The 9,952-nt window shown below is 35.5% G+C and overlaps 1 long non-coding RNA gene across 1 annotated transcript; it reads left to right on the forward strand.

Annotated features, from left to right (window-relative positions):
• Window positions 1–6,337: 6,337 nt before the first annotated feature.
• Window positions 6,338–6,960, forward strand: LOC127135217 (uncharacterized). Its single transcript, XR_007808468.1, has 2 exons — window positions 6,338–6,487; window positions 6,686–6,960. It is a non-coding gene; the product is annotated as an uncharacterized LOC127135217 (long non-coding RNA).
• Window positions 6,961–9,952: the final 2,992 nt, after the last annotated feature.

A 9,952-nucleotide genomic window follows, 5' to 3' on the forward strand; every position in this document is an offset into this window, starting at 1 on the left:
TTTTTGGTGAAACTCTCATATTTTTTGGATCAATATTAAATTTAATATGAATTAATGAAAATAAAACAAATAAAATGAAAATCAATTAATCAGAAAAAACGTGGACCACTTGATCTCCCTCATTAATTGAGGTGGCAGATCAAGTGGATGAAAACGCGCGTTCCACCATATACACGAGTCAGCGCGCCACACCGATGGTATTCAAAAGGAACGCTCAAGATTAAAACGAATTGAACTGATCATGTGGCTCTGTACCATGCCACTTCATCACCGGAGCAAAGCGTCGGTCGTCTTCTCAGGCCACCTTGCCCGGACTGGTCCACTCATCACCATCACAAAAATGAAAAAGAAGGACATGATTTTAAAGTAAAAATGACACTGATCACGAATCTGGCCTCAATTCATCCTAACTCCAAGTATATTGAGAGATACATGGAGTTGAAATTTGAGGTACATGAACTGAGTTGCTTCGATTTAACCTCAAAGCAACTCAATCTTCTTGCCTACATTAGTAGGACTTCAGACAACCAAGGATCCAAGAGAATTGATGAGAATTGAGAGAGAATCAAAGAGAAGAAAAAATCTGGAAAATACCTTCAATGTTGTGCAGACTTGATCTCTCTTGCTTCAATTCTTGTTTGATCTTGCTCAGGAAGCTTGCAGAAGTGGCTCAGGATTGAAACAAAGCTTTGGATCCTGGAGTTTTTGAATATCCAAACAGTGAGATTCAAACTCAATTTTCAAATGAAAATTCTCAAGTTTTCCTTTCAAATGTGAGGGTTTCAAGTGTGGGAGGCAAAGCTGGCGTGCAAGGGTCCTCAATTCTGATGCTAGAGGCTCTTATTTATAGAAAATCCAAGTGTTATTTGCACCTTCCAAAATGTTTCCAAATTTGGTAATTGAGTGATGCATGCTTTCATGGGCGTGTACAGGCCCATGAAGCTACTCAGTTAAGTCCATAATTACATGTAATTGAGTCTGAAAGTGAATTAGAATGCAAGGCAAAAGTGTGCAGCTGTTTGAAGTTTGATCCTTGCCAAATGATGCAACCATGTTCAGACTATGCGCAGACCACTCAAACCTTGTCCAAAATGTATGAAATTGGACTCTTTGGAAAGGTTAGATCAAGAGAAATAACTATTATGTTGAAAACTTTTCCATTTGAAGCTTTTATCATGATGAATTTTGAGGTGGAAGTTTGGAAGTTTCAACATGTCAAAAGAAATTCTAAGTGTCAAGCCATATGTTCACTTATTCCACCTTGGCTAAATTTTTATGTGAGCTTCAAATGAGAAAAGTGTATTCATAAAAGTTATATCTATTTCAAAAACCTTCAAAATGGTCACAAATTTGACCTTATTTGGATTTGGGATGAATGAGTTATGCATTTTTGAAGTTGAGGAAAATCACTTGTTCAATGGTATTGGTCCAAAATGACCTATAATGTATCCTCATAACACATGCTCATAAAAGTTGAATTAGATCTTACTAAAAACATCAAAGTTTAATTAGACACCTTTCATTTGATTGTGCAACTTGGAAATCTTTCATCTCACAAAAATTGAACAAGTTATTTGCTGTGTTGTTGATGTTGAAGGCATTTTTCCATAACCATGTTTATGTTATGAGACTTAATTGGTTTTTGAATTATTTCAATTGATTTATTCCCGTTGCGACCAGCCTATGTAAAGACGAGCATGTGATGACATGTGTTTAAATTATTGCATGTTTTTTTATCAAAACTGTGTTACAGAGCAAGTTTATGTTATGCTAGAGTGACACCCGATATGTGTAGTAGTTTCATATTTATATTATTTCGAGTTTCTCGGTTTAGGGTAGTACACAACTAGTCCTTTTTAATTCATTATTATTGAAAATGTTTAAAGTATTTAAGTTAGTCGGTTTAGATTTTATTTTAGAAAAGAAGTCTGATATTGATCAAGCGTTTCAATTTGCGCTGTGAATGGAAATATGAAATGATTTAATTTTGGTTTTGAAAATTATTTTGAATCAATGGTAAAAATGGTAAAATAAAATAAAGGTGAGAATCGTAACACAAGTTTGCGAGTTGCATCACGAGGGTGCGAATTCTAGAGTGATAACACGAACTCTAGGACGATGGCACTGCCTAACACCACAAATAAATTGAATCATAAATTACACATAGTATACAATAGAAAAAGAGGATAGAAGCGCATACAAAATAATTACAGCTTGCATTCATCATAGTTGAATCTAAAAAAGCAAACAAAACTGAAGCATGCACGTATCAAGATATCATAACGCGAGGGTGCGAATTGAGGTCACGTAACACGAAGACATACGATGCAAAGCTGCTAATGCATGACTTAAATTCGACTTAAATGTAACAAAAATTGAATCGTTGTATCTCAACAAAAATCGAATTACAAGTTGCTAATGCAAAGCGCGGTCATTGCAAACGAATTAAATGCAACGACTATAACATAATGAAAGCAAAAGTAACGTATCATAACACAATGTAGCAAGACACAAATGTGAATTGTCGCTATGACAAATCACCAAAAGCGCATACAAAATTGAATTAAAATGTGACGACAACCAGAATTGAAAATCTTGCACGTAAATAAGAGAAAAACAACCAGCAAATTTATAATGCCAAATACGGTCATTACAATGAAAACAAAAACATGTATAACACAGTATTGATGAACGAAATTGAACAAAATACGCATGATTTTCTTGGATCTGATTTTGGTGCAAGAATAAACAATAAAACAACGACTTGTGTAATGAATATTTACATTAATATACCAAAAGAAAAATCCAGCAGTGTTAAGATATACAAGCCATGTTGAACCTAGGGATCAGATTTAAGCGCCGTGAAGTAAAATAAAACAGCGACACGCATACACAATATTTACAATATTGACATTATTAAAGATTACTTACACTTGTCAAAACTAAAGACATCCGACATCAAAACACAATCGATAATAATACAAACATAACCAAACACAGGATACGCGAAAACAACAGCAGAAATTTCAAATCAAAATGTTACCAAATGTCGTGGTACGACGATGTCATTGTTGCTGCAAGAAATTATGAGAGTAAAAGGTGGCGTTGCTAAATCGAGTTATGCGTTGCTGCCATGCCGTCATTGAAAAAGAGTTTCATTATCGAAAAGATTCAAGTGACAAATTGGAGCTTGTGAAGTTGTTGTAGGCGAGAAAGAGCAAGTTGGAGCAGTGGTGATGTGGTGTTGGCGCAATTTAGGAGAGATGAATAATGCTGGATTTGTAAGTGGCGTGGTCATCTAGGTGGAGTGGATTATGTAGGTGATGTCTTTAGGGAATATGCTTGGTTAGAATGAAAGTGAAGAGGGAGGCGGGCAACTTGCGACGATGAACAGTGTAATGTTGTGTATTGAGTTCAGTGTAATGCTTAGTTAGTTGCAGTATGCACTGCCTTTTTTTCAAAGAGGTTTATGGTGTATGCGTGTGTGTGAGAGGGCAAGGTGAATGTGGTAGAGGATTAAAAGCTAACGATGGTGAATGGTTGTTCATGAGGCGGTCCGACGGAGGTGAAGGGTGGCTACCAGTGTTATGTTGTTGTGATGTAGAGGAAGAAGATTTTGTGGTATATGGTGGAAAGATAATGATGTGGGAGAGGTTTTCTTTGGTGAAGAAGAAAATAAGCTTAGGTGAGAGATGAAATAGAATTAGAAGAGTTTGTATGAAGTTGACTGGTTTGTGTGGTTTGTAGTGTTTATGAAGGAAAGGTGAAGTTGCTTGGTGAAAAAGAAGAAAGGAGGCGGATTGGAAATAAGAGATGGTGAGGAAGAATATGATATGGTGATAGTGAATTGTATCAGGAGGGGGTAGATTTTGTGTGAAGTTAGATCGAAGGATGAGATGGTGAAGATCTCTCTCTCTCTCTCTCTCTCTCTCTCTCTCTCTCTCTCTCTCTCTCTCTCTCTCTCTCTCTCTCTCTCTCTCTCTCTCTCTCTCTCTCTCTCTCTCTCTCTCTCTCTCTCTCTCTCTCTCTCTCTCTCTCTCTCTCTCTCTCTCTCTCTCTCTCTCTCTCTCTCTCTCTCTCTCTCTCTCCCCCTCCCCCTCAGAGTTTTCCATTTGAATAAAAAGCCCATAATATGCTTGGGCTATTATATGTGATAAAAATAATTTAAAATGAATGAAATAAAAAACACATATATATATTTTGATTAAATAAAATAAAATAAAAGGAATAAAAATAAATAAAAATTGGGCGCAAAAAATTAAAATAATCTATGTGAAATAAAGTTCCGTAAAACAGACAGATGCAAATTAAATCTCGCAGTAAAAAGTACTAGGTTGAAAAGGCCCGGGCTGATAAAAAATGCGACCGCAAACTAAATCTAAAGAATAAAATGAGTACACCATATTGAACTACGTGAATCGTAGATCAATAAAGTAGACAACTACAAGCCCGACCTCAAATTTTTCTACCCATTATTTTATGCGCAATTGAAAGTCGATTCAACTGATCTATCTGTTAAGCCAAAATTTTACTCTGGTTGACTTTTTAGGCATTATGCAGAAAGAAATGCATGTCATGATAAGCAGGTGATGCAAATGTCTTGTGAATGCACTGATTTGTTGATTTAGGGGGGAAATTAGGGTATGACAAAACGGTTGATGATTTGGTGGAGTTGGGTATCGGCAATGGTTTAAGTGTTATTGAGGGAGATGATATTGTGTTGGTAGTTGTCGTTGAACTCCCCCTTACTTATCTTCCTAGGAAACTTTTGGATGATTCGTTCATTCAGGATTGTATGTATTTGAGTAGGGGTTGATTTGCTTGAGAAAATTGAATTCTTTTACTTGGAGTAGATGAAATTTACAATATATAGCAAAATGAGGATCTAAAATTTCACATCTTACCAATTTTGTTTGTTGGACATGAGCTACCTGTGAAGTTCTCATGTCCATGGCTTTCGGTCTTCTATCAACTTCAGTTGTAATCTAGTCTTTTATCTGGATATTGCGAGTTGCAAATTTTAGATCAATGACTCCTTCTCATTTATTGGTGTATCTGTCATATAAATCTAGATGTTCATTTGCAATGACGACTTCAATAATCTTTTTAACACCAATGATTAATGTAAAATTGGATGAGCAACTAAATTCTTTAATCTTTAGTCGGAGGTCATTATAAAACATTTATATCTGTTCTATTTGGCCTAAGTTAAGATTGGGACATGAAATTAGAATTTTTTTTGAATCTTTTGTAAGCATCTTCTAGTCATTCACCTTCTTTTTGAATCACTTTCTTTTTTTAATCTTTGCGAATGAGACATTGTGATTTATGATTTTAGGAGTTTTTTTTTATGAGTTATGGGGGAAACAATACCGACATTCTCATGATTTATAATATTAATGATGATGTTGTTTAGGAAATTTCCTTGAACTTGTTGTGAAAGTTGTCAAGCTATATGTCTCACCTGAACCTCCAATTTTTTTTTATAGATTTTGTTGTATTTCTTCTATCATTCATGGTTTCATATTTGTATTGGATATTTTGAGCAATCATTCGTTCAATAGCTATCTCACAGTGTGCTTTCTTTAGCACAAATCGTTGTTGATTTGGTGGAGCTAGGTGTCGACAATGGTTTAATTGTTGTTGAGGAGGATGATATTGTGTTGGTACTTGTTGTTGAACTCCCCCTTACTTATCCTTCTAGGAAACTTTTGAATGATTTTTTCATTCAGGATTGTATGTATTGGATGGAGTAGGGATTGATTTTCTTGAGAAATTTGAATTCTTCTACTTGGAGTAGATGAAATTTACAATATATAACAAAATTAGGATCTAAAATTTCACATCTTACGGATTGTGTTTGTTGGACATGAGCTACCTGCGAAGTTCTCATGTTCATGGCTCTTGGTCTTCTGTCAACTTCAATTGCAATCTAGTCTTTTATCTAGATACGGTGAGTTGCAAATTTTAGATCAATGACTCCTTATTGGTGTATCTGTCGTATAACTTTAGATGTTCCTTTACAATGACGACTTCAATAATCTTTTTGACACCAACGATTATTGTAAAATTGGATGAGCAACTAAATTTTTTAATCTTTAATCAGATGTCATTACAAAACATTTATATCCTTTCTATGTGATCTAAATTAGGATTGGGATATGAAATTAGATTTTTTTTTAATCTTTTTATAAGCATTTCTAATAATTCACCTTTTTTTTGGAACTCACTACTTAATACAACCCAATTAAAAAATTAATGTATTTGTCCAAGCCAACCTACTAAGATGATTATTATAATGAAAGTGTCTTATATAAATTTGTTAAACATAACCCAAACCGGCCTACTTAAGTTAAGCAGCTAACTAAAATTGTTGGCTGTTTATAATTCCAATATCAAAATCCATCCATCCTCCTGATAAAGTGTCTCATTGTGATTCCAATTCTAATTCCTACCGACATCACTCTAGATTCGATCCAGAACCCAGGTCTCTCTCTTTTTTTGCTCCATTTGTTCATGCCATTGCTACCCATAACCAACTTTCTATGTTGTTATGTTTTACTTTTGGTACTTGTTTTTGTACGTTCAACTTAATATGATTATTAATTTGTTCATTTCTGGTTTTTGGCTTTATATTTGTCTAACCATCATGACCAATACTTGATCGGTTCTTGTTGTATTGTAGCCCCAAAAGATACAGAAAACATGTAAAACAAGAAAGAGACAGAAAAAATCCACTTCTAATGTTGAAAATCCAGGCCACAGACGTCACCAAGCAGCTGATCCTACTCAAGGTCCAAGTTATGGCCAAATGAGAGCTCCTGGGGAGTCTGTTTTAACCAGTTATGAATATGTTTTATCATTTTGGTGAGGATGATTGAAACGATTGCAATATTCCTTGCATTTCATGTTAAGACAATTTGCTTTTTCATGTATTGCAAGCTACTTGTGTTTTTTGTTTGTCTCTGAATCATGTCAACATATATAATAACAATTTACTTATAGCATGTTTGGTTTGTCTTTTGAAAGAGCCAAAAGCATTTCTAGAGGTATATAATTGATTTGAGAGTGATTTTGAGAGTGATTTTGAGATGTTTGGTTCTTCTAAAATGGATTATGTTTCTAGAATTAATTTTACTTGAAACTAGAATTTATAGCTTATGAATTAAAACGTGTTTTTTGCACTGAAATTTATTGTTCAACACACTTTTACATAAATGTATTTAAACATAAATCAGTTATGCTCAACTCAATTATGTTAAAATCAATTCTATCAAAAATCAATTTTGTTCACCGTCAATCCAAAGACACACTTAATGTAATTTATTCATTTTCATTCAAGAGCGTGGATGGTGGAAAGATATAAAGAATCAACATAATGTAATTTATTCATTTTCAGTCAAGGAAGAAAGCGAACAGAGAAGAAATCACAAGCTAAACCTGATGATAATACTTCACAGAAAAGAGGCAGGTTTTCTAAAAGAAAAGAGTGTTAATCTCCTACATCGAGGAAAAGACATGCACTCCGGGATAAAAAGATTCTATTGGATTCAGGAGATGGTAATCTAGCTGCAATTGTGGTTGTTAAGTCAAGTCAGATTGACCATCCTCCAAAAAGAGAGGAAATCTCGAAAATGATAGAAGAAGCGAGTAGTTTTATAAACTTCTGTATTTTATTAGAATGCAATTTTGGACTTTATACATACAAAACAAACTTTAGCTATTCTACTAATTATGATAAATAGTAAATACTCTTAATTTTCCCACTGTCTATTGACCTTCCAATTCTCTCCACTAACCTATTATTAAAAGTCCATTAACGGTAACATTTAAAGTTTATTCAACAAAACTCCTCTGTAAACTTAAATGTTTCTTCCATTCATCATCCCTATCAACTTATTGCCTCTGTCGAAGATTTCCTTTGATAGTGGTTTTGTGAAAATATTTGCTGCTTGGTCCTTACTTGCTACATGCTTCAATTCGACATTTCCTTCCTTCACGTGTTCTCGAATGAAGTGGAAGCGAACGTCAATGTGTTTGCTCCTTTCATGGTTTACTGGATTCTTTGCTAACTCAATTGCTGACCTGTTGTCAACTTGAATTATTGTTGCATCTTTCTGTTCTAGCTCCATTTTACTCATCAATCTTCTGAGCCATATTGCATGACAAACGCACCAGGATGCTGCTACATATTCTGCTTCACATGTCGAAAGTGTTACTATTGGCTGCTTTTTAGAGAGCCAAGTAAATGCAGTATTTCCCATGAAAAACACATATCCAGAAGTGCTTTTTCGATCATCTATGTCTCCGCACCAATCACTGTCAGAGTAACCAACCAACTTGTATTTGTCTGAATTCGAGTAAAACATCCCAAGTGACACTGTTCCTTGGATGTACCTCAGAATTCGCTTCAATGCTTTCCAATGTGTGTAAACTGGCTCTTCCATGAATCGACTTACAATGCCTACACTTAATGAGATATCTGGTCTTGTACATGTGAGGTAGCGAAGACTTCCTACCAAACTTCGATATCTTCCTGCTTCGACATGTTCTCCTCCATCAAATTTCGACAGTTTTGTTCCTGGTTCCATTGGCGTCGAAGCCGGATTACAACTTTCCATCTTGTATCTTTTCAAGATTTCTTTTGCATATTTTTCTTGTGAAATGAAGATTCCTATTTCTTCTTGTCGAACTTCCATACCAAGAAAGAATCTCATCAGGCCTAAATCTGTCATCTCGAATTCACGTGTCATTGTACTTTTGAATTCTTCTATCATCTGATCATTACTGCCCAGAAAAATAAGATCATCAACATAGAGAGCAACAAGTAATACATTCATTCCTTTTTTCTTCACATAGAGGGCATGTTCATACGGACATTGCTCGAACCCGTTCTCCTTGAAATATGTGTCGATACGTGTGTTCCATGCCCGCGGTGCTTGCTTCAGCCCATATAGCGCTTTCTTCAATTTCAGTACCTTCTTCTCTTCTCCAGCTTTCATGTACCCGAGTGGTTGTTCGACATAGACTTCTTCTTCTAGTACACCATTCAGAAAAGTTGTTTTGACGTCCATTTGAAATATTGGCCATTTGAATTGAGCAGCTTGAGATATGAGTAATCGAATTGTCTCCATTCTTGCAACAGGTGCAAATACTTCGTCATAATCAACTCCTGCTTTTTGTTTGTATCCCTTCGCAACAAGTCTCGCTTTGTATCGTTCTATTTCTCCTTGAACGTTTATCTTTTTCTTGAATACCCACTTTACACCAATGGGTTGACTACCTTTTGGCAATTCAACTAGCTCCCAAGTGTTGTTGTGGATAATCGCCCTCATCTCTTCGTCCATGGCACTTTTCCACTTCTTGTCTCGTACTGCTTCTTCAAAACTGATGTTTTCAGCATCTGCCAAGAGACATACAAGGTGCACTTCACTTGTCGAATCATACAGATCTTGCAAACTTCGCATTCTGGGTTGTGTAGGTTCATCTTCATCGTCAGAATCTCCAAGTTTTGTCGAAATGTTTGGTGGTACAGCAACATATGATTCTTCAACTTCGACAACAGCTTCTGTCGAACTGTTCCAGTCCCACTTACTTGCTTCATTTATTCGAACGTCTCTATTCACCATCACCTTCTTTCTTATGGGATCAAATAGCTTGTACCCTTTTGTTTTCTCATCATACCCAATGAGTATGTATTTCTGACTTTTGTCTTCAAGCTTCGTTCTTCGTTGATCTGGTACGTGTGCATAAGCCACACTACCAAATACTTTGAGATGAGAAACAGTTGGCTTCTGTCCACTCCATGCTTCTTGTGGTGTTTTATCTTCTAACTTCGAATGTGGACATCGATTTTGAACATAAATGGCACATTTTACAGCTTCTGCCCAAAATTCCTTTGGCATGTTCTTGCTTTTAAGCATTGAACGAACCATGTCAAGGACTGTTCGAT

Source organism: Lathyrus oleraceus, chromosome 4 (assembly GCF_024323335.1).
Source record: "Lathyrus oleraceus cultivar Zhongwan6 chromosome 4, CAAS_Psat_ZW6_1.0, whole genome shotgun sequence".
Lineage (NCBI taxonomy): Eukaryota > Viridiplantae > Streptophyta > Magnoliopsida > Fabales > Fabaceae > Lathyrus > Lathyrus oleraceus.